The sequence below is a fragment of the Sturnira hondurensis genome, unplaced genomic scaffold, assembly GCF_014824575.4.
Source record: "Sturnira hondurensis isolate 20B ecotype Veracruz unplaced genomic scaffold, ASM1482457v3 Scaffold0010428, whole genome shotgun sequence".
In the NCBI taxonomy this organism is placed as follows: Eukaryota; Metazoa; Chordata; class Mammalia; order Chiroptera; family Phyllostomidae; genus Sturnira; species Sturnira hondurensis.
Window position 1 is genome coordinate 14,847,828 of NW_028083059.1, and position 25,240 is coordinate 14,873,067.

The following is a 25,240-nucleotide window of genomic DNA, read 5'->3' on the forward strand; positions in this document are numbered from 1 at the left end:
AATTAAGCAGTTAGAGGACTGAATTTTGTATTAAGATCTCAAGTTAAGTCCCATTTTAATTATTAATTACCAATACTATTAAGTAAGTTATCTGACTGAGTTCCTTTATCTTTAAAATAAATATTTTGAGTGGTAAAAATGCATATTACTTAAAATTATTTTGGAAATAACTACCTAATTATCTGTGACAAAACATGCCTAGATACCATACTTACTCCTAAAGCTAAAATAAATTCCATATGCTTAATGTTTTAATATACATAAAAACAGAAAATCATCTTAAAAAAGGTAATTTTATTTTAGTTGATTATTTTATGATCGCTAAAATCCTTTGTAATCATAAAAGCACTCAAAAGCTAATTGGAGAAAATTTAGTTGTTAAATTTTAAAGATATGTGTTAACAAGATATAAACAATTTATAAAACTAAACAATAAATTGGATAAAATATATAGAAAACAATACAAGATAAATGGTTAATGTCCTTAACATGCAAAAGCTGTTAAAGTTTTTTTAAAAGTTTTAAAACTCAATAAAAATGAGCCCAAGATTGGTAGACGTTTAGAGAGAAAAAGAGAGGAAGGGATTTCTGTTCATAGTGGCACAATTTATGATAGCCAAGAGCTGGAAGCAACCTAGATGCCCATCGGTAAATGACTGAATCAAAAAGCTATGGTACATTTACACAATGGAATTCTATGCTGCAGAAAGGAAGAAGGAGCTCCTACCTTTTGCAACATCATGGATGGAACTGGAGAGGATTATGTTGAGTGAAATAAGCCAGGTGGTGAAAGACAAATACCATATGATCTCACCTTTAACAGGAATCTAAACCACAAAACAAATAAGCAAGCAAAATATGACCAATGACTCTCAAATACGGAACAGGTTGACAGGGTCCAGAGGGGAGAGAATCATAGGGGAAAAGGGGATGGACTCACATGAATAAATATAAAGGACACATGGACAATAATTAAGGTGGGAGGTGGAAATGGGAAGGAGGTGGGGAGCACTGGGCGGGGCCAGGGCTGGGAATATAAAACAGAAAACTGTACTTGAATAAGAATTAAATTAAAAAATAAATAAATAAAAAATGCTTTTCTCACTCCTGAATATGAGTCATTTGGCAAAAATCTTGACCACTGACAGACATCATCTGGAAATTGAAGATAAAATTATTATAGAATTATAACTTTATTCATAAGAAAGAAGAGAAGAGGGAGAAGGGAAGAATGGGAAAAAGGGAAGAGAACTAAAACAAAGTGTGGACTGCTAAGAATGTGAGCCAATGTTGTCATCACCCAAGGAATCGTATATTCATCTAAGTAAAAGCAGTATCAGTGTTCTTAAAGTCACAAGGATAGGTGAATAGCCCATAAATCTATAAATGGTCAAGAAATTGAAGTGTGGCCAACCATTGAAGAGCTTTCAAGCAAATGAATGACTGGATTAGAAAGAAAACACACCCACAGAAGGGAGATACTAAAGAGTCTTGTACTGTTTTGTTGGAAACTTGAAGATCTGCACTGTCAATGTTACTCTCGGAAAAATGGTAAATTTTCATAATAATTTGCACTGCTTGAAAATTCTTGAGCTAAGAAATTGATGTAAATGGATGATTTGCTGGAAAAAATGTAATTTTCCACTACTTACACAAAAAATAATAATCTCAACAGTCACATGCCATTGAGAAAATCAAATTGGTAAAAATTTTCACCTTTATTTATTCACCTTCCCCATTATGCACTTAAAAAATATCTAGGTCCAGCCATTTTATAAGAAAGTATTTTAAAGTCTTTTAAAAACAGCTATTAAAACTAGCATTAGGAGAAAAATTAATGTTAGGAGAAAAAAGAAATATGTCCAAATAATTATAACTTCAGTATCAAAACTAGATAAATACATAGAAAAATTGCAGGTGACTTTTAATTAAAATACAAGTGTTTTTAAATAAAATGTTGGCAAATAATCACTGTCAAAATAATTTGAGGACTATAAGATTTTAAAGATTATAAAGATTTTAGAATTTTTAAGAGAAAAAGAGAATTATCTCAACAGATGAAGGAAAACTATTTTGTAATATTCAACATTCCTTTCTTATTTAAAATATATTATTAACATTACTGGGGTAGGCTGAAAAAATGACCCCCAAAATATCTAAGTGCTAACATCTGAAACCAGTCAATATTTCTTTATGTGGCAAAATGGATCTTCATATGGGGTCAGGAGCCTGGATTATCCAGGTGGGCCCTAGATGTAATCAGAGAGTCTTTGTAAGAGAGTGGCAGAGGGATGCTTTACCACAGAAGAGAAGGTGACATGATGATGGAAGTAGAGATTGAAGTCATGGGCTCTGAAAATGAAGGGGCCACCGGACAAAGAATAGAAGCAATGACAAAAGCTGAAAAGGCAAGGAAAGGGACTTTTCCCTCAGAGTCTCCAGGAAGAACCAGCATGCCATCTCCTTGACTTGAGTGCAATGAAACTGACTTGGAACCTCTGACATGCAGAACTGTGAGGCAGTAGTTCATATGCTTTTAAACCACTAAAGTTACATTAAAGTGCTACTGCAGCAATATGCAATTGATACGGCAATAGGTGGTGCTTTGTGTTTGATGTCATTAGCATTTCAAATCATGTAAGAAAAAAGACTCATTAGTAGGTATTCTGAGACAATTAGCTATCTATACAGGACAGATGAAGTTAGTTAGACTTTTAAAACATGCTTTTTTTAATCTCATTTTTTTCAACATGCTTTTTTTATTTTTGTTTATTCTGTTACAGTTGTCCCAATATTTCCTCCTTTGCCCTCTTCTGCCCAGCCCACACCTCACTCCCATAGCCCACTCCCTTAGTTAATTCTCACATCGTTGCCCATGTCCATGTTCTCTGGCTAATCTTTTCCTCTTCTATCCACTATTCCCCTCATCCCTGCTTTTCTTCTGGCAGCTGTCCGTCTATTCCCTGTTTCCATGTGTCTGGTTCTGTTTTGCTTGTTAGTTTATTTTGTTCATTAGATTCCTCTTATAAGTGAGATCATATGGTATTTGTCTTTCATGGACTGGTTTATTTCACTTAACATAATAATCTCCAATTCTAGCCATGCTGTTGCAAAGAATAGGAATCCCTTCTTCTTTCTTTTTGTTATATAGTATTGCATTGTATAAGTGTACCACAGGTTTTTAATACACTCATCTACTGACGGGCACCTGGGCTGCTTCCTACACTTGGCTAATGTATATGGCACTGCTGTGAACATAGCAGTGCATAATTCTTTTGAATTGGTGTTTTGGGATTCTTAGGGTATATTCCCAGCAATAGAATCACTGGATCAAGAAGCAGTTCTTTTTTAAAATTTTTTAGGAAATTCCATATTGTTTTTCACAGTAGTTGCACCAGTCTGCATTTCCTCCAACAGTGCACTAGGGTTCTCTTTTCTCCACAAGCTTGTCAGTACTTGTTTGTTAATTCGTTAATGATGGCATTCTGACTGGTGCGAAGTAGTATCTCATTGCAGTTTTAATTTACATTCCTCTGATGGCTAATGATGCTGAGCATCTTTTCATATGTCTCTGGGGCCTCTGTATGTCCTCCTTGGAGAAATGTCTGTTCAAGACCTTTGCCCATTTTTTAATCAAGTTTTTTGTCTTTCTAGAGTGGAGTCATGTGAGTTGTTTATATATATTTGGAGATCAAACCCTTGTCTGAGGAACATATTACCATATTTACCATATTACCAATATTACCATATTACCATAATCTGTTTACCATATTATATATTTTATCATTGGCAAGGTAATTGACATTTCTATCATTTTCTTATATTTTACACTGAATAATATTATGTGTTATTTGCAGATGTACAACATAGTGGTGAGACAGTCATATACTTTACTAAGTATTTCCCCTGATATTTCCAGTACCCACCGGCACCATAGAGTTATTACAATATTATTGAATATATTCTCTGTATTAGTTTTTGCAGCTGTGGCTGGCTAGTTGGCCTCTGGCATACCAGAACTTCTAGTCCAGGGAGTGTACACAGGATTTGGTGTGTCTGTGAGGGGTTTCCTGGGCCTTACCAAAATACCTATGCACCTTTTGGCCTTTGCAGGATCAGAGAGTCAGACCAAGCCACAGCCCTTGAGGGAGTCCAGTGCTAGCTAGCTGGCTGAAGGTGAGTATCTTGTCCTCAGCCTTGAGGATGTAGCTTCAGGCAGGTTGTTCACACTGAAGTGCACACACCTTCAGTTTGGGCACCTCCTGGACAGGCATATCACCAGTTATAGTCCCTACAACCACTGAGGTTTTGTCCTCATGGCTAGGAAGCTTCATCTTCCTGGGAAAGGGACATAGGTGGCCTGTTGGTGCAATTCATGAACAACGTTTTCAGCGCCACTTGCTTAAAGGTAGAGTTGGTTCTTATGGCCAGAAACCTGTGCAACTCCACCAACATACTGAGGAAGATGTCCTGACACTTGGACTCCTTGCACCAAACCCTTCCGTCTTTGTTGTGGCCAATGTCCACTCCCATTATGGTGCCTCCTGTTCCCCCAGGTCTGGAAAGAGTGACTTGGCCTATGTTGACATGCTCTTGTCTTTACTTCCAAATCATTCTCTTAGTTTCCCCTTATTTTACTACCTATTTCTTCCCCATATCCTTCTTGCTAAACTTCTTAATTCTCTTTTCTTTTCAACTTGGAGGGCTTTAGGGATAAGTCCTTGTTCCTCTTTTGTTCTGTCTTCACTCACTTCCTTGGAAATCTCATTCAGTTCCACTGATTTATCTCCTGTTTCCATGCTGACAATTCTCAGAAGCATACCCCTAATTCAGACTTATCTTCTGAACTTCATACAAAACACTGCAGTTACCAGTCAGTGTTCCCATTTAGAACCTCATAGTTTCCTTACACTTGCCCTTCCACTATATCCTTCTCCTGTCTTTATTAAGCAAAAACCTGTTGTCACTTCTTCAGTCCACTGATCAGAAACTGCTATTGCCACTATTTTCAGATATGTTCAGAAACTCAACATTTCACACTATCTCTACCATAAACACCCTTCTCCACACTACTTTTATTATCTATTTGGATTATTGCAATAGCTTCCAATTTATCTTCCTGCACCTATTTTCTCCACTACTGACTATTCACAACACAGTTCAACAGAGTTTTCTTTAAAAATAAATTAAGTTGTGTTATTTCTCTGCCTCAAACCCTCAATGGTTCCCCATCTCACTTACAATAAAGCAAAGGTTCTTACAATGACCTAGAGAGTCCTACATAATGTTTCTTTTTTTTTTACTTTTCTGACCTCACCATCTACTATTCTCCTTCTCATTCAGCTCATGCCCTGCTACTTATCAGACACACTAGACAAATTCCCTAATGAGTGCCTTTGTAGTTCCTTTTTCCTCTGTCTGGAATATTCTCCCACTATATAGACATATAAATGCTTGTTTTCTTTAATCTAGTCTAGCATTTTGTCAAATTTTACCTTCTGACTGACAACTACCGTGGCAACCCTATTTAACACTGTAACCTTGCCCTGACCCTGGCACTTCCTAGTCTTCTTCGGTGCTTTGTTTTTCTGCAAAACACTCATTACTATAATAAATATTAGATTTTTTATATGTTTTTATTGACTATAATATGTAAAAATAACCTTTTATAATATCAGGATTCTATTTCATTCTATGCTCAGCATCTGAATATACTTGGAAATAGGAGGTTTTACATAAATACTTTTTGAATGAATGGAGGAATGATCCATTTCTATCAGACCCAAGACAATTTTTTTCAAGTACATTATAGGACAAACAAAATAGTAGATTTAGAAAAACAACCTAAAGAAAAAATAAACCCACTTTCTTAAAAATGCAATAAAATGACCTTGTTATTAAAAATAGTTCTATTTATTAAAATCAATAATTTAAAACTCAAATAAATAATTTTCTCAATCAATGACAGATAGACTAATCATCATTGAGGTTAGATATTTTGCTGAGGACTTCTTATTTATTTTTGGGTCATTATGTAATGATAGCTGCACATGAGTTTGTATAATAACTTATAAAAATAAATATTTCAAAATAATCAACTTTAATCTATTATTCTATTTGTCATTGGCATGAAAACAAAAATCTTATAAACACTGATTAAAATCTACTATCTGTGCAGTAAATATTTCTATGGACATCTGACTGCAAAACTATGACAAAAATTAGACATTAAAAGTGATGTAGATGTCACTACAACTTAGTGATATAGGTATAGGATCTTGAAGAAAAATAAAATAGTACCTAAGTACAAATCTTTTTTGTAACTGTAGACAGGTACCTCCTATCAGAAAGTCATGAAGCAAATTATTATGTGTTATACATGGAGAAATTAAATATCAATCTATTTAACTGGGTTTAACTCATGATTTCCTAAAGTTATTTGAGCATCAAACCCTTTTTTTTGTAAAACACAAAGATTGTGATATACTAAGAAATCAAAAGTCCATAAACAACAACTATGTTTTTGTTGTTGTTGTTGTTTGTATATTGATCATTTTGTGATCACTCTTATATTCTTAATCTGGGTGTGGCTTTTGAGAAATACCTGACCAAGAAAATTCTTTTAGTTGTAAATATATAATCAATATAATGTCTAGGGAATTATTATCTTTGCAGTTATCAGCACTTTATCATGAAGACTGTACATTTTTTAATGTCTCATTATTTAACTACATATATGTTTCTATAACTTCTAAAAACCAACAAAAATTATTATCTCATTTCTGAATGGATGCATACTAAATTAAATTCATGCTCACACACACACAAACACACAGAGAATACAAACTTACTTTGTCTCTTAGCAAAAGAAATCATTGAAAGAGGTACTAATAACTTGTTTTCCAGACATCTATTTTTATAAACAAATAATATACATATATATATATATATATAATTATCAAGAGTGGAGTTGATAACAGATTTTTTAAAGTACTAAGTAAGATTCAGATATTTGAAGAAAGGGCTACTACTAAGTTGTTACATACAAAAGCAGAAATAAAAGAAACTCAAATCATGGCTATCAAACTGTGTCTGCATAGAAAAAACAAGTGCTTCAGTTTATGTACATTTAAGTGAATATTGTGAGTATTGTTGACCCTGAAACAATGCTAGGGTTAGAGGTATCAACCTCTGTGGAATTTAAAATCCATGTATAACGTTTGACTCCCCCAGCACTTAATTGCAGTTGCCCCTTAGTATTTGTGTGTTTTTAATCTGCGGGTTCAACTAACTAAAGATAGAAAACAGTATAGCCATTGCTGAAAAATCGGGGGTTAGGAGTACTGACATCCACAAAGTTGATAATCTATATATAAAAGGGTTTTTTTGTATATGACATATAACTCCCCTAAATCTTAACTACAGTCGGCCCTTCACATCCAAGAATTTAATTAGTCACAAATCAAAAGCAATATTTTTAATTCATGGTTGGAAATCCATGGTTGGGAAACCACAGTTGCAAATGCAACAAATACTGTTTTTGATCCACAGTTTGTTAAATCTGCAGATGCAAAACCACCAGATACAAAGGGCTAACTGTGTTTATTGAAAAAACATTGAGTATAAGTTAACCCACGTGGTTCAAGCAGGTGTTGTTCAAAGGTCAGCTGTTGTACCCCCTTAGGACAAAAACTTTACCGCTCTATTGAACACACTCAGTGATGGAGTAGTTTCACCTTTGAGCATAACTGAGTAGTAAAAGTTGGGGATTATCAAACAATGGAAGTGATTTGCTTATGCAACTCTAAGTCATTTTTAAGGTAATTCAAAAATATCAAAAATGTTCTGAATAATAATATTTTAACCATGCTTACTTTTTGTCAGAGTGAATAAAAATAGTCAAACTCGTATGTTCTTCAATCAAAAATCTTATGAGTTTAGAATCACACTTCTTACACACATGTACAACATCTATCTCCATTCACAAGCACTTCTCTTTTTAAAATGTAAGGCTGACTTTATAAGTCCTCAGGGACTTCAAATAATTCCTTATTACCTTTTACATATCAGAAAAACTTTCTAATGTGACAACAGCAACATTTCAAACAGGATCACCTGGGAGCTAAGTTACAGAGAATTCACAGATTCTGTATCATATTTAAGAATCATCAAGGAGTATGTATAAAGGGCCCATGAACAGAAACAACTGTGGGAGAGATGGGATTGAATGTGGGAGGTGGGCAGAGGTAGGGCAGAGGAAAGTAATGAGGGGATGATGGGGACAACTGTAACTGAACAACAATAAAAAAAGAAAAGCAAACAAACAAAAGAATATTCTGTTTTTATTTTAAATAGCACTTAAAATGTTCAGTATATCTGGACTATCTGAATGACTGTCCTCTAACCAGGAACTGCCAAAGGAATTCATTATTTGAATTTGTTTATGATATCACATTGACACCACATGGAACTATTTTAATTTGCAGATTAAATAAAAGACTAATGGTGATTCAATATAGAAAAATCCATTTGTCGAAAGAAAATAACACTAATTCAAAAAGATATATGCAACCCCATGTTCATTGCAGCATTATTTATGATAGCAAAGACATGGAAAGCATCTAAGTGTCCATCAATAAATAAGTAAAGAAAATGTGATATTATATATACACAATGGAATATTTTATTCAGCCATAAAAATAAATAAAATCTTGCCAGTCACAACAATGTGCATGGATCTTGAGGGCATTATGCTAAGAGAAACAATGAAATATGTCAGACAGAGAAACACAAGTACTATCACATGATCTCCTTTATATGTAGAAACAAACAAACAAAAAAACCAAGAAAAGAAAAAGTCTATTCTTGCCTTTAGGAACAAGTAATATTTCTATGTGGTATACTGCCAAAGGTTTTGTATAGTTTTAGTTAGTATGTGACATGTTGAACTCAAAAGAACATGCTCAGACAAGTCAAGTTTTAATTCATGTTTCAAACATAAAGTTTAAGCAAATATTATTTATAATATAAAATTTATGCTGATTACTAGCATTTGTGTTTTTATGAGAATACATCTGTGTGGATCTTAAAATATATATGAGCTAGAAGCTTGAGAAATGCATCACTAGACTCATGCTTGCACATATTAAACATTACGATGAATACGAAATTAAACAAATGTAAATGTTGTCCACTGTGGGAGACTCCTAGGAATATATTTTCTTTTAAAATGAACCTCCACATTACTCAAGACACCACGTGATGCACTGTACATAACCGGCCACTGGAGCCTCACTGCACAGTGAGGTAATCGACAATACCACGGGTCTGATAGACAGGAGCATTGGCATCTGTATGGAGATGTGCTACGAGTATAGATGGCATTCCAGATTGCAACGACTTCGTTTTTAAAAAAGCAAACTATTTCATTAGTAATTTTCTGCACATTCCATGTTGAAAGGATAACATCTGAGAAATATCAGGCAAATAAAATGTATTAGAAAAATTAATTTTGCCATTTCCATTTACTTTTTCAATGTGGCTTCCAGATCAGAAATTCTCCAGTTCCCTGGGACGAAGCATCCTCAGTTCTGACACTGACTGCCTGGAGTCAGTGGCAATACCACAAGGACTGCCCCCACACCCACTTCAGTCACCAATAGCAAATTTCAGGTTGCCACTTGAGCTTCTGACCAACCCATTAGAAATTGGAGGTTCCCATGACCCCTTCTCAGGTTTAAAAATCTGGTACAGTAGCTCTCACAGAACTCAGGAACACTTCACTTACTATTTCTGATTTTCTCCAAAGGATGTCTTAAGGGAAACAAATAAACAGCCAGATGAAGAGACAACTAGGACACAGTGTAGGGATGGGATAGGAATTCCATGCCCAATCTGGGTGATCACCTTCCTGATAATTTCCTATATTTATCAACTCAGAAGCTCTCCAAACCCCTTTAGTTACTGTTTTTGCAGAGGCATCACTACCTAGGCAAGACCGTTTAAATAATTAACTATTAGTTTTTAAGTCAACCTCCAGACCCCCTGCACACGGTGGAAGTCTGAAGTTGGGGATAATAGTTCTAACCCTCCGATAACATTGGCTGATTCTCTTGGCAAAAAGCCCCTCCTACTTAGGGTCTTTCCAAAGGCACTTCATTACCATAAAGTCAGGTGTAGTAGAAAGAGGTTTGTCATGAATAACAAAAGGTGACCATTTCACCTCCATTCCTCTGGAGCTGTTTCAGGAACTGGGGACAAAAACCAAGTATTGTAACAAAAGACAGTCCTGTTGCTCTTAAGAAATTTTTAAAAATTACAGTTTAGGATCACTTAGAGAATTACAAGGGTTTTAGGAACTCTGGCCAGGACCCTGGAGAAAGACCCAATTATATACAGGGTCAGGCACAAATAACACCCTCTTCTTATTACAAAATGTCTTATTACAAAATCATAAGCATCTAATTCTCTAAAAGAACAATACCACACTCAAGCACACCATGTGACATCTTAGGTGAAATGTTCAAATTAAAACTATACATTGTCACACCTATATTACTACCCTACCAACCATACTCAAGCAGGTGTTACCTCTGTCCGACCCTGTATATTTCTTATTATATCATAGTATCAGAGGAGAGTAAGTTCCAAGCCACATGATGTTTAATTCTGAAGAAAGGCTGATGAATTAACAAGTTCATTTTTTTCCTAAAAGACTGAAGACCACAAGAATATTTTATCTCAATTCCTTAGGACAAGAATTCTTAAAAATAGTAAAAAAAATAATAATAAAAAAATTATCTTCTGAAATAAAGATAGTGCTTGAGCCCTGGCTGCTGTGGCTCAGTGGATTGCATTCAATTCCCCATCAGGGTATTTGCAGGCCAGGTCCACCATTGGGGGGCGGGGGCTTGTGAGAGGCAACCACATATGTATATTTCTTTCCCTCTCTTTTTCCCTCCCTTATCCTCTAAAAAAATAAAATAAAATCTTTAAAAAATTTTTAAAAACAAATACCATATGATATCACCGTTAACAGGAATCTAAACAACAAAACAAACAAGCAAGCAAAATATAACCAAAGACACTGAAATACAGAACAGGCTGACAGGGTCCAGAGAGGAGAGGGGGGAGAATCACAGGGGAAAAGGGGAAGGACTCACAGGAACAAGTATAAAGGACACATGGACAATAACTAAGGTGGGGAGCGGAAATGGGAGGGAGGTGGGGAGCACTGTGGGGGCGGGGGCAGAACTGGGAATATAAGACAGAAAACTGTACTTGAACAAGAATTAAGAAAATAAAAATAAAAATAAAAAATAAAATAAATAAAAAAAATTAAAAAACAGTACTTGAGTTAATGTTTGTTGTGTAGTATGTCCCAATACCTATTATTTCATCAACATTCTAATTCATTTGTCATAAAGTTTGAGATTTACTATCCACACAAGATAAAACAAGGGCAGAAGTTTGATTTGAAGGGAATATTGAAAGCATCTCCATATGGCTCTCTCTCTGGGTCAGTGCCCATGAAGAAGCTTCTGAGGGCTGTCTGCCCCACCTCCCTGGGACTCAAAGTGGGAGAAGCAGGGAGGCCTCCCTCAGGGCAGGCTTCAGGGCAGGCTTGTTTCTCAGCCTTATAAAGGTATTAGCAGAGTAAGGAAGCCAGTGAGTAACTACTTCTCTCCACTGCCTCTTCCAATTTATTCCTCACTTGTTCCTTCTTCTCCTTTGCTTTTTCCTTCTTACTCATCACTCTTCACTCTGCTTTTTCTTTCCTCTTTCTTTTTCTTCTCTTCCTCTGTCCTTTGCAATTCTCCTTTCCCTTTTCTGTTTTTTCCTTCTTAGTCTCTTTGCTTCTTCCTACTCAAACTTCCTCCTCTTCCCCATTTTTCTTCATTAATTTTTTTCCTTTTTTCATTTCTTCATTTTCCATTCTAGGACAATACTGGCCACCTCCCACACGGAGGTATTCTGCTTTGTCAGCCTTCTGTGTTCCAGCAAATAATATGCCCCTTGCATGTTCTCTATATTCACTTTTTCAAAAAACTGAAGTATCAGTATCAGTATCTGATTGGCTTTAAATCATATCAGTCTACTCTGAGATACTAGTTAGGAGGTGGAGAAACACTAAACCGTTATGATTACTTTGTGATTTGTTACTGAGCCCAGCTTAAGAGAAATGTAACGCCAGTGTCAGTGTGAAAACATTAATAGTAATATCTGCATTTTACAGAGAATTCAAGGACATTTGGGAGTTTTGGTTCCTCTGCAGTGCTTATCTGTAACTCTAATATTAGTTCTACTTCGACATCTCAATTTCTGATAATACGGTGCATTCTTGAAACACATTCTTTTTGATTAATATTCTTTCCTGTATTGTAACCTATATTGCAGAATGGGTAGCTACACATTTACTTAGTTTATCCAGAATATGACCCATCAGAACAGAGCTATTATGATTACAGAAACATAAAACAACTTAAGATATAAACTGATATGAAATAAAACATTCCTCAAAAATCTTGCTGAAAACTGCCCTGGCTGATGTGGCTCAGCTTTTTGAGGGCATTGTCCTGTAGCCAATGGGTTGCAGGTTCGATTCCTAGTCAGGGTGTGTATGGTCCCTGGATCAGGTATGTTTGGAAGGCAACCAATTGATGTTCCTTTCTTGATTTGATGGTTCTTTCTCTCCCTTCCTCTGTTTCTTAAAGCAATGATAAAAAATGTCCTTAGGTGAAGATAAAAAAAAATATTGTGGAAAATTTAAAGTTCAATTTTGCATTCTGTTAGTAAAACCAAAAACCTCCCAATGATTACTTGAGAAAAAGACCCCCAGAGAAATTTACTTAAAATAAATAAAATTTATTTTTACTTAATTTCAGGTTTTAAATTTGGGTAATATAATATTGGCATATGTTTTGTTGTATTCTTGTAGGATTGTTTGATTAATTGTAGTTTTACAACTTCCTTATTTAAACTAATTGATATAGAAACCCCCAAAACTTTCATTTTAAAAACAGGGCTTTGAAACAAGAACAAGGCAGAAAAGTAGTTGACACAGTATTTTACTTATTTCAGGGTCATTTCAGTTCAAGCTTTGGGCAGAGATTCAGGCCAGTTCTTATTTTATCCAAACCAGTGCATCCCTAATTGTGATGCTAGCAACCAGCTGTGTTGATTCACTTGCATCTAATACATGCTTTTATTGTGCTGTAGAAGAAAAGAACTTCATCTTATTTTGTGCTCAGACAAGGGTACTTTCCACTAAAAACAACACAGTCTGATTTTTGCCACATTCCAATGATGCTTGTGAATGATTGCACACACATGAAAAAATCCATCTTTTAAGTTAGTCTACGACTAATTTAAAATAAACATTTTACCTTTTTGAATACAAAAATTGAAGTTCAAGATTTATTATATAATAATTTATAAATAGGGTCAACAGCCTCTGTATTGTCATTAATTAATGAAATATACTGAAAAATGCCCCAAAGCACATTAGATGTTGATAGTGTCTGTCCTGTTGTTTTTATTCATGGGCATTCAAGAAAAGTTAATGTGAATCTGAGTATTGACAAAGCCCTTACATGTCATATTATTCACATTTGTAAACACACACAAAATTTAACACTAGTTCAGTATCAGTCAGCTCGATTCCACAGTATCAGGAATGGAAGTCACTTTCAAATTCACTTAAAAAATACATACCGCTGATTTTGAATCTTTTAGAAATAAGGCATAAAGTAGAGTGAGTCTAATAACTGACAATACCTAAAATATTTTTGGTCAATATGTTATTTGAAGTTAACTATTTTGAAAATATACTTGTCCATGGCTATATTACCTGCTCAGTGACATGCTCCATATAAATATCACATGCAATCCTAGTGCTAACGAAATTCTAATGACATATAATAAAATTGTATTGTATTCTTCAGGTATTTCAAGATTGAAAATAAGGTAAAATGTTTCTAAAAATAAATGTAAATATCTTTATACATAGAGGATTTCCATGTTCTGATCTACATGATCTGGAAAACTTATTAAGTTAGAATGAATGATTTGTAGTAACCCAAATTCTTCTACATTGTATTTGTAACAAAAATTATTTTTATTATCTTGATATGTAGGACTGCACTGAACAAAATACTTCAGTATTCCTCTAAAATTATTTTGTTTGAATACGTTTAAGAAACATCAGAGAGCTTACATTTAATTTCCATTTTATTTTTATAATGAATGCATGTCTGACTGCTAAGCAAATGATACATATTGCAATGATACATAGTTCAGCATTTTGGCATCAAAATAACATTGTTTTTACATGATGTGGTTAGAACTCAAAGGAGAGATGACATTAAAATAATAAAGAGTAAAACAATGTATCATGTTACTGAACAGTCCCAATTCATGCCCCAATAAAATTATTAATTTCAAATGATAAACTTATTACATAAATCATTACTAAGAAAGTAGTTTTATCCACGCATATACATAATTCCAATTCTCTTTCTCTCCTTATCTTTGTTTACGTGTGTGCCCTAGAATCTGTGGTCAGTAAAGGGCAATTCCAGTAGGTGGAGTAATAGTAAAGCAAATACTCTACGTGACTCTATAACTTTGTGCTTCTATTGTCATATTGGCAGAAAGTGGTGTAAATCAGATAAGGTTAATATAGGACAGAAGTAAAGAGCGTAAGCATAGATAAATGCATTGCTTTACCGAGTAAATGCATTGCAAGAGAACAAAAGCATACTCCCTTTAGTCTTTAATTTTCTCTGTATTTTTCCTTTTCACTCTCAACAGTTTCCTAAGAACTTGCATTCAATACAAAAGTCTAAGAGCCGATGTATATTATCAGCAGCACAAAACTGACAGAGCACTCCTGAGTAATGTGGTGGCAGAAGTCAGGAGGACAGACAGGAAAATTCAATGTTGGTATGCAGGTCTTTTGAGATTTCAGACAGAGAATTTTCTAAAAAAGGTCATGGCCTTTACACCCTACTCTTATTTAGCCTGATCAGACATAACCTTCACTGTCCTGAGCAAAAGCATGACAGATGAATCTTTGCCAAGACGGGTGGTGGGGGACAGAGAGAGAGAGAAGAGAGAGAGAGAGAAGAGGAGATAGTAATGGAAACTCATGTTCTCAAAGCAGCTAATACTATTTCTCCTGAGAATCATATTGAACTCTCATCAGCAAAAGTTTAGCTACCATGTATATATGTTTATATATCAAATACATTTATATAAACTGAAAGATAAATAACATAAAGTTATTCTATTAATATCCATATCCAGTAGTCCCCCATATCTGGGGGATTTTTTCCCCCAAGATCCTCTGTGGATACCTGAACTACAGATACTACCACAGCCTGTATATATGTTGTTTTTTCCTATACATACATACACACTTATGAAAAATTAATTTACAAATTATTCACAGTGAGAGAGTAACAACAACTAATAACACAATAGAACAATTATAACAATATTGTAATGAAAGTTACGTGAGCAGCTTTGGTACCATGACTAAGTAAGGGCAGGGTTTCTAGAACACAGGCACTGTGGTCCCAGGATAGCCAAGCTGGTATCCCCGAGGGGTATTCAGTGACTAACGGGTGGAGAGTGTGTACAGTTTGGACACACTGGACAGAGGGGTGATTCGCATCCCAGGTGGGACGGAGTGCAATGGCGTGATATTTCATCACTCTACTCAGAATGACACACAGTTGAACATTTTAAATTTATGAGTTGTTTACTTCTGGGATATTTTTTGTGCAGCAGTTGATCGCAAATAATTAAACTTCTAGAAAATGAAAGTATGAATATGGGAGGACTATGGACTCTGTCTTCTAGCAACGCATTTTTGTCTTTAATTCATATGCAATATTTGTAAGCTAAAAATGAATGTTGGTACTGTACTACCATCTTTTATGATTCAGAAGAGAAGTCTCCCTTATCCTCCAACTCGGGTCGTGGAGCCTTGTGAGGAGCTCCGCTTGAACAAGTAAGTATGTTCCCTGTGTTCAAAAGAAGGCTCTGGGATCGCTCTTTGAATGAACTGAGACTCATAGATGTTCCTTCTCTGTGTTTTCTACATCTCACGGATTAACTCAGAAATTGCTTCAGGATTCCAGGATATTATCTTTAGAATCATGGTGATGTAAGGCTAGCTAGTGCACCCCCCTCCCCCTGTTTGGTTTGTCATATAACTGATGGCTTAAAATCTAGACAACATAGAACTCTGCAGCATACACAGAAACAAATATTTCCTTTCTATTTCTCAGTTCAAAGCACTATATACAACCAATTAAAACAGTTGAAATAACATACATTTCCTTGGTCTAAAACTTTCTTTGTGTCATATCTCAACTTCTCTATCAGTGGGATAAATATAGACACAATTTTATCACATACACATGAATGAGAAATATTAATGTAAACCATGAATTCCATATTCTCCTACATTATTAATGCCTATCAATTATTCTCTTTAAGATAGTTTAACATCATAATTATGTATCATAAAATTTTAAAAAGAACTATGACTACTAAAGTTACTCAGAATAAAACATAAATTTAAAAAATTATCTTCTTACTTATTTTCTTTTTGTAGCTATGTATTTAGACTCACTAATTTAGGAAAAGAAATGTAGGATGTGGTTTGCAAACTTCCACAGTCTATCTGAATTTACCTCAGTGGAAGTCATTAGATAACTGAGTATAAAATTCCCCAAATCCAAAAGTATACTCCATAATGACAATTTTTAAAAATATCCTATTTATTGGTTTATAGAGGGAAAAGTGTGGGGAGAGAGAAACAGAGAGAGAGAAAGACAGAGGGAGAGAGAACCTTCTATTTCTTTTTTCACTCATGTATGCATTCATTGGTTGCGTCTTGTGTATTTCCTGATCAAACCTGCAACCTTGGCATATTGGTCTGGTGCTCTAACCACCCCAGTCAGGCCATATTGGCACTTTTCATTAGCATGGTTGAAGAACACAAACGTTAATGATATAAATATTTTAAGATCTAAACAAAAGCAAATCTTTAATCAAGACTAATTTTGATTCTTTTTTATAAATGTTAAACAGAGAAAAATGAGTGCTTTACTGTAAATATTTTCTACCTCATAATCAACTTGTATTTTCATAATTTCTCTCATCCATATAATTCCATGTTCCTCCCAAGTAGATTACCAACAGCAGAACTGCAGAATCCCTGAGGACATGTTGACATTTCCCCCTCATTTTGGAGGGATAGAACACTGAGTCACTACCAGAGGATTCAAGTATCTCATCAGGGAAGAACCTATCAGGTAAATTACATTTTATTAGAAAATATTATGTTGGTGAGAACAGTCTCTTTTCTTTGACATCACAATTTCAGATGGAGATATACTTGTGTTAGACTACCCCTCCTTGCTACATTCCTTATGTTTTATTTCTCTCTTGCTGGTGAGTAAGAAGAAACTGTCATTCACTGTCTAGTTCATTTTCTTGACTTTGTAGAATTAAAGCCTTAACAAGTTTAATTTCTGGTTATTTACTCTATATTTACCCCCATCAATGCCAAAAAGTCAGTAGTAGTCTTGAAAAGTCAAGTTACTTTGTCGTTTCCCTGGGGTGGGAGGTTCTGAGGAATTTACAAGTATAGGAGAAGGAGATAATGTGGAACAAAAAAAGGATAGTAAATCCCTTTCAGACAAGAATCTAAAGAGAGTTTCTATATGTTTTTTAAATATTTTATTTACTTACTTTTAGAGAAAGGGGAAGGAAGGGAGGAAGAAAGGGAGAAAAGCATCAATGTGTGGTTGCCTCTTGTATGCCCCTCACTGGGACCTGGCCCCACCCAGGCATGTGCCCCGGCAGGAAATCAGACTGGTGACCCTTTGCTTTGCAGTCCAGTGCTCAGTCCACTGAGCCACACCAGTCAGGGCTCTACATGTTTTTAATAACAATTTTCCTATCTACCTGGTTGTCTCTTGCACTCTATTTTTTTCAAATTGTTTCTAAATCAACAGGGAAAGAAAGGGATATTGTATATTGACACCCTTAATCCTTAAGATATGTCTAAGACATGCTAAGAACCTCTCTGTTGAATATAATTATGCCAAATATGGTACAAACTTTGAAATACCTTACAACTTACTTAAAAAGTTATTGTATCAGAACAATTTTACATATTATCATAGCAATTTAGGTAATTAATACTGTCTTCTAACATTATCTATACACAGGAGACAGTTGTAAAATAACAATAAAATCTGCTGAAAAGCCCTGGCTAGTGTGGCTCAGTTGGGTGTTGTCCTGCAAACCCAAGGGTCACTGGTTCAGTTCTTGGTCAGGGCGCATTCCTGGGCTGTGGGTTTGGTCCCTTATTGGGACGCATACAAGAGGCAACTGGCAGGTGTTTCTCTCTCACATTGATGTCTCTCCCTCTCTTTAGCCCTCCCTTCCCCTCTGTCTAGAATCAAGAAAAGCAAGAAATCTAAAAATCTGCTGAGGATATGACAACTTATTCTTTGATAAAGAGTTGTGGTTAGTGTGGCTCAGTTGGTTGGGCATTGTACCACAATGCAAAAGATTTCAGGTGCAAGTCTCGGTCAGGGCAGGTGCCTGGGTTACAGGTTTGGTCTCTGGTCAGGCACGTTCACAACCAATCCATGTTCTCTCCCTCTCTCTCTCCCTTTCTTCCCATGTCTCTAAAATTAAATAAATAAAATCTTTAAAAATATTTATAGATAAAAGGCAGAACCTTCATATCAAGTCACTGTAGCATTAACGTAACATGTTGGATCTTTCTTAAGAAATTTTAATTACTGGATTATAAAATAGACCTTATTAATATATATCTAAGTAGAGGATATATAATAGAAACACTCATTTTACCAATATGTACTATTGAAGCTTCTTGTCCATGAAGCTTCAGCTTGCTAAAATGCCTCAATGAAAGTATAGATAATGCAATATTATATAAAATTATATCAACTGGTGATAAGTTGAGGTAGTAAATTGTGATGACTATTTCAATTCAGTTGGAAGTACCTTTTTATATCCAGTTCAAGCTTCTAAAGTTTTTCACTTCAAACTGATAAGACTGACATACAGATTTTGTATACCCTTGTTTAAAGAAATAGATGCAGTTTCCATTCATTTCATAATCTCCATTTAAAGACAAAATCAGTAGTCTTGAATTTGAGGTTACAATTAAAACAAAAATAATTTGGTCATATGATCCTAATCATATATGAAGTCACAAAACCCAAGAGAATCATTTCAACAATAAGGCAAAAGGAAGGAAAAAAAAACTGTAAGTCTATATGTAAGTTTTTGTTCAAAGACAGACTTTTTCAATAAAAATGTAAAAGACTAATGGATTTGTGGGTAGGAATGAATTTTCAGAGACTCGCCTCCTAATCTCTCTGACATATGGATACATGCTTGTGCAACTTCCAAGCATAACATAATTTACAGTAGAATGCTATGTATGGCACACTGTGACTTGAAAATGATGTTTCCAGTATGAGTGCAGAAAGTACATTCCAGAGAAGAAAAAAATCATTATGCCATAAGTTCCACCTTATCTAGATGGCAAAGAGGTCACGTCAGTCATGAAGGACAATTCCAAACTATTGCAGCTGAGCAAGATTCATTATAAACCATCTCAATATAACATCTCAATATACATAGATTCAATTTTTACAGAGTCATCAAATCATGACCTCATTTTGATAGTGATATATAATGTAAGAGTCCATCTGGTTTTACTCCTAACTAGCTGTGCAATCTTGGGTCGACACTTCCCCTTTTTGAGTGTTATTCTCTCCATATATAAAATATGGGGATTAGAATAGATGATCCCCAAAGTTTCCTGCAGAGTAAACATTCTGTGTTTGTTTCTCTAAATACACAAGGAGAATGTAACAAGTATACTATCCTTGCTTCTCTCTGTCACTACTCTTCAATGAGATTTTGTTGCATTTTAAATGATAAATAAAAAAGTTGGATAAGCTAGATACATCAACTCTCTAGAAATGTGAGTGAATCCTTCAACTGCTCAGGGAAGAGAAAAGTCACTCAGCATTGATTTACTTATGAAGGCAATGCTTTTGGGTGTTTGGGTGCCTTCAAGTTCAGGTCTTTATGAATAACTAGTTCTCACAAAACCTACTAACATACTAAAAATATAGGTTAATAATGAGTTTTGAACATTCCAGATATACCCTGGAATTACAATACAACAACTGATAGTCTCAAATTATTAAATGATTTAAGTTATAAAATTAAGGTGCATATTCATGAAATAGTCTCATTACAGGGTTCCCCAGCCATAGCACTACAAATGTTATGGACTCATTAATTCTTTGGTGCTGGGGCTATTCTGTGCATTGTAGCATGTTTAGAAACACCCTTGACTTCTAGATGTCAGTACAAACCTCTGCCAACGAGTTGAAACAACTTGAAGTGTCTCCTGAGCAGAGAATGTCTTCTAGGGGACCAAATGGCCCCTGATTGAGAGCCAGGTTCATTTTAATGGGATCTGTGTATGCATGCTATCAGGAAAGGTCTCACGGTTTTAATTTTCAACATTTGTTATCACATTTAGTGTAGACTGCTAGAAATATACATACAAAAAACCTATCTTACCCTAGTTTTTTTCTAAACCTTAAAATAAAATTGTAGTAAAGCTACATAAAAACATAAATAAGATTCACAACTGCCAAAGTATGAAAACAATCTAAATTTCCTCTAACACATGAATGAATAAACAAAATTGGCATAACCATGTAATGGAATATTACTCAGCCATACAAAGTGGGAAATATTACCATTTTGACAACATGGGTGAAACTGAAGGGCATTATGCTACAGGAAATTAGCCGGAGAGAGAAAGACAATATGGTGTCTAATGTGGTATCACTTATATGTGTATCTAACAAAAAATCCAAACAGACAATGGTTGCCAGGGAATGGGGGTGGGGTGGGCAGGCATACATGAAAGAATACAATCTTTGAGTTACAGGAAGAGTAAGTTCTATGGATCTAATATACAACATGATGACTATAGTTAATGATATGGAACTATACACTTCAAACTTGCTGAGAGTAGATCTTAAGCACTCTTACCACACGCACAAAAGGGTTAACTATGTAAGCCAATGGAAATAGTGATTATTTTGATCTTGGTAATCATTCCACAATGTGTGTGTGTGTGTGTGTGTATGTCTGTGTGTGTGTTTATATAAAATCATCACAGTGTACACTTAAAATATATATAATTATATTTCTTAATTATTCCTCCAAAAAGTTGGAGGTAAAGACACAGATAAGGATTCTGCTTGGAAAACTGTGTTTTGCAAATGTGCTTCCCTTGGCATAGAATCTCCGCATTTTCAGACTGATGCCTTCAAGTTCCTGTTTGCTATATGACTGAGGATCAGCAGATTGCATTTCGTGTCCTTTTCTATAACCTCTGTGCTCTAAGCATTTTATTATGCTAGCAAAAAGAAAATTACTCTATTACTGTTTTTGAGCCAACACATTTGTTGGTTCCTAATGAAAATGCTTGATCTACCAAAAGTTTTGGTTTGGTTTTCCTTTCTTGTGTGTGTGTGTGTGTGTGTGTGTGTGTGTGTGTATCTGCAGTACTCCATTATTATTTATTTATATATACTGAGGATTATTTCATACACTTACTATTTTAAAAGTAAGTGTAATTAAAGACACCATGTATCTATGCTCTGGGACATCCTATTGAGGCAGAATTATAACTGGCAGCAAACCTAAAGAGAATTATTCACGTTGATAGAGAGAACGCTACTCACGTAGAGCCACACAGACTCAGTCGAGTTTACTTTTCAAGTGCTAAGTGAGATGAGTGACTCTCGGTTTTGGACCCTCACAAAAGTAAAGTAACACAGTTTTTATTTTAGGCCCAAGTTATGTGGTTAAAATGGGAGAATCTTTAGTATGAAGCAACTAAATCTGTATTTTTAATTAGGAAAATTAGTTTGCAATTTATTTACATGCTAATTATTGAAACAAGATTTAATTCAGAAAAAAAAGGCCATGGGCTTTTTCTAAGCATAAAAAACTAAAACCACTGTTACTCATGGTGCAGTCAGTTACAGCAGGGTGAAGGAGGAGACTCAGTCAGGTAGGTCATTTCTTTTAACAGTGATGGCTCCTTTTCCATCATTATTTGCTTACTAATAATCTACAAGAAAGTCTTTCAAATAATACATTTTTCAATGAAAAGCATAAAAATTCTACAGCAAAACTTAATTTCCATATTTATCCTTATAAATCATACAAATATAAAAAATATGCTAAGTGAAATAAGCCATGTGGTGAAAGACAAATACCATATGATCTCACCTTTAACTGGAACCTAATCAACAAAACAAACAAGCAGGCAAAATATAACCAGAGACATTGAAATTAAGAACAATCTGACAGTAACCAGAGGAGAGGATGAGGGAAAAGCAGATAATGGATAGAAGGGTTTTCAGAAACAACTATAAAGGACACATAGACAAAACCAAGGTCAGAGGGTGGAAGCAAGGGAGGGAGGTGGGGATGGCTGGGGTGGGGGGATTGGAGGGGGGTAAATGCACACAACTGTAATTGAACAATAAAATAATTTTTTAAAATATTAAAGAATATGATTACCATAACCTAAATTAGGCTTATAAGAAGTGAACTGAAATGATACTCTAAAGACTTAACTTGTATTCTTTTCACTGTTTATTCAGTGAATAGTGAAAATCAGTTGAAGTCAGCTGAAATATGATCATTTGAAATCGGAATTGATAATTAATCTGAGGTACCATTAATATGAAAACGGTAAATGTATTTTACAAAATAATTTTAATTTGCCATTCAAATGTATATTTTTAGTTATCCTAAAAATGAGCCCAAATAAATAATTTTTTAATTTTTTAATTTTAACCAGGAAAAATTATTTTGAAGTTTACTTCTCTATTCATATAATTAAAGGTATACAAACCAGAGGTTTAATCAAATATAGGAAATGTAATTAGGTAATATAGATGAATAATATAGTGAATCCATGTTTAAATGTTGAAGCTGTCAAATATATGGAGAATATTTCACTTTTTCTCCAGCAATATTTTAAAAAGGGTAACAATATTACAAAGGTTACTGGCTCTAAAGTTGATAGACCATGTTTGTCTTCTCTCATCTTCTTTCTTGCCCTTGATAATTGACAGTTTATTAATACTCTCTATGCCCAGGGTTCCTGCTTTCCTCTGTCTTTACCTCTACCCACAGAATGAATTTTGTGCCATTTGCATTAAACTACACAGCACACCTATAGTATTTTGATAGGCACAGTAAAGTTTCAGTAAGCATCAGCCTTTGTTACTGTGCAGTTCCCACCTGATGCCACTTATACAATTATTAATTCATCTTAATATATAGATCGTGAAATGATGAAATGTTTCATATAAGGAAGGATCATGCACTACTGTGAATTTTATTCCAAACATATATTCTTTTGTGTATACAGCACAACTCATTAACAATTCCTTCTACAAAGAACAAATATTATTTTTTAAGATTTTATTTGTTTACTTTTAGAGAAAGGAGAAGGGATGGAGAAGGGAAGGGAGAGAAACATTTATACACAAGAGAAACATCAATCAGATGCCTCTCAAGCACCTCCAACCAAGGACCTGGCCCGCGATTCAGGCACGCGGGCCCTGACTGGGGGGTTGAAATGTGATCTTTCAGTCTGTGGTACAAACCACAACACACTCAGCCACACCAACAAGGGCAAGAGCAACATGTTCTAAAAATAAAAATCAATAATTCTAATCTTTAAAAATGTTCAGTTCTTTATAAAATGTGAAAATAAATATTTTAGGCTACTTCTATGTAGAGATATGACCTCTCCACCGTCTTCTAACTGATATACATGAATAATTGTTGGCATCTCTTGGATTGCTTTTGATTTCCTGGCATGTCATATGTCTTTTTTTAAATGTAAGCCTCATAATGACCTTGTGTTTCAGGTATTACTAACGTACCTTATCATATGAAATGACAGAATCCATAAGCTCCAGGAGATCCATGATTCCAAATCAATTCCATATGACGCCTAACATGTTACTGCCTGGGTTAAATGACAGCCCTGAGCTTCCAGAAACCTCATTTGATTGTAGGTATTTGTCTGAAGACTTGATTTCTGGAAATCAGAAAAACGAGAAAGCAAGAGTAAGATAAATCCTACTTAAAAATACATAATTATCCCAATTTCTTTTGCCATATACCAGGGGGATCCAAAAAGCACAAAATTATCTTTTGGAGGGTGGGCCCCTCATAGTACAGGCGTCCCCCATTAGGAGAGTGTTCTAGCAACCCATCTGTATTAGTGTGTCAGCTGGCGTTGTTGTGAGAGGCTGCATTTGGCTTCAGTGAAATTTTTTGAAGAATCTTTCACCACATTTGCTCATTTCATGGTGGGCCATTTAATGAGCACACCTGCCCACACTGTGCTGAGTGTTCAGCAGTTTTCAATCAAAATGGCCTAACTCCCATGCAGCACACTCCCTATTCACCAGATCTCATGCCCCAAGCAACTTTTAGAAATTTTTTCATAATAAAATTCAATTTTTAGAATTGTTTTTCAGTTTCCCTGGATAAATAAATTTCTCAGAGGGAAACAGTTTGCTGATATGGAAGAAAAAATGGCAGAAGCATTAAAAGGCATCAAAATTGACAAGCTCAGAAACTATTTTGAACAGTGGAAAAACCATCTTGATAGGAGTATTGCATCCATTGGAGAGTACTTTGAAGGTGGCTGAAGTTTAAATACATAAGACTAAATGTACAACTTTTTATAAATAAATTCTGTTTTGGGGGAGTCTAGAGGAAAAGGGAAATTATCCTAGGGTGACTGACTAATTTTTTTCACTTATTTTAAACTCACTACTATGATTTCTCAATATTCCTGTCTCAAATGAAGATACAAGAGGAGTAAACTCTTTGGAAGTAGCTGAGACATGTGTCAGAAGCTGTGTTAGGGATAATATCATAACCACATTTTGCAAACAGAAAACCTGGGGACAGGGCAAAGGTGGGAGGAAGTAGAAATTTTAAAAAATGAGGAAATTCACCCAAAGGTATTTTAAGTTGAGTTGTTATTTGAATCTCATTTGCACTCTAAAACTTATACTACCAGGAAATGAGAATTTGTTCTTTTTTA

General features: G+C 34.9%; 2 pseudogenes; one reads left to right on the plus strand and one right to left on the minus strand.

The window, feature by feature from the left end:
• Positions 1-4,022: 4,022 nt before the first annotated feature.
• On the minus strand, positions 4,023-4,533 carry LOC118995739 (ribosomal protein L18-like; annotated as a pseudogene).
• Positions 4,534-15,911: 11,378 nt separating this feature from the next.
• Positions 15,912-25,240, plus strand: part of LOC118995740 (ubiquitin-conjugating enzyme E2 E3-like) — a 37,011-nt pseudogene continuing 27,682 nt past the window's right edge.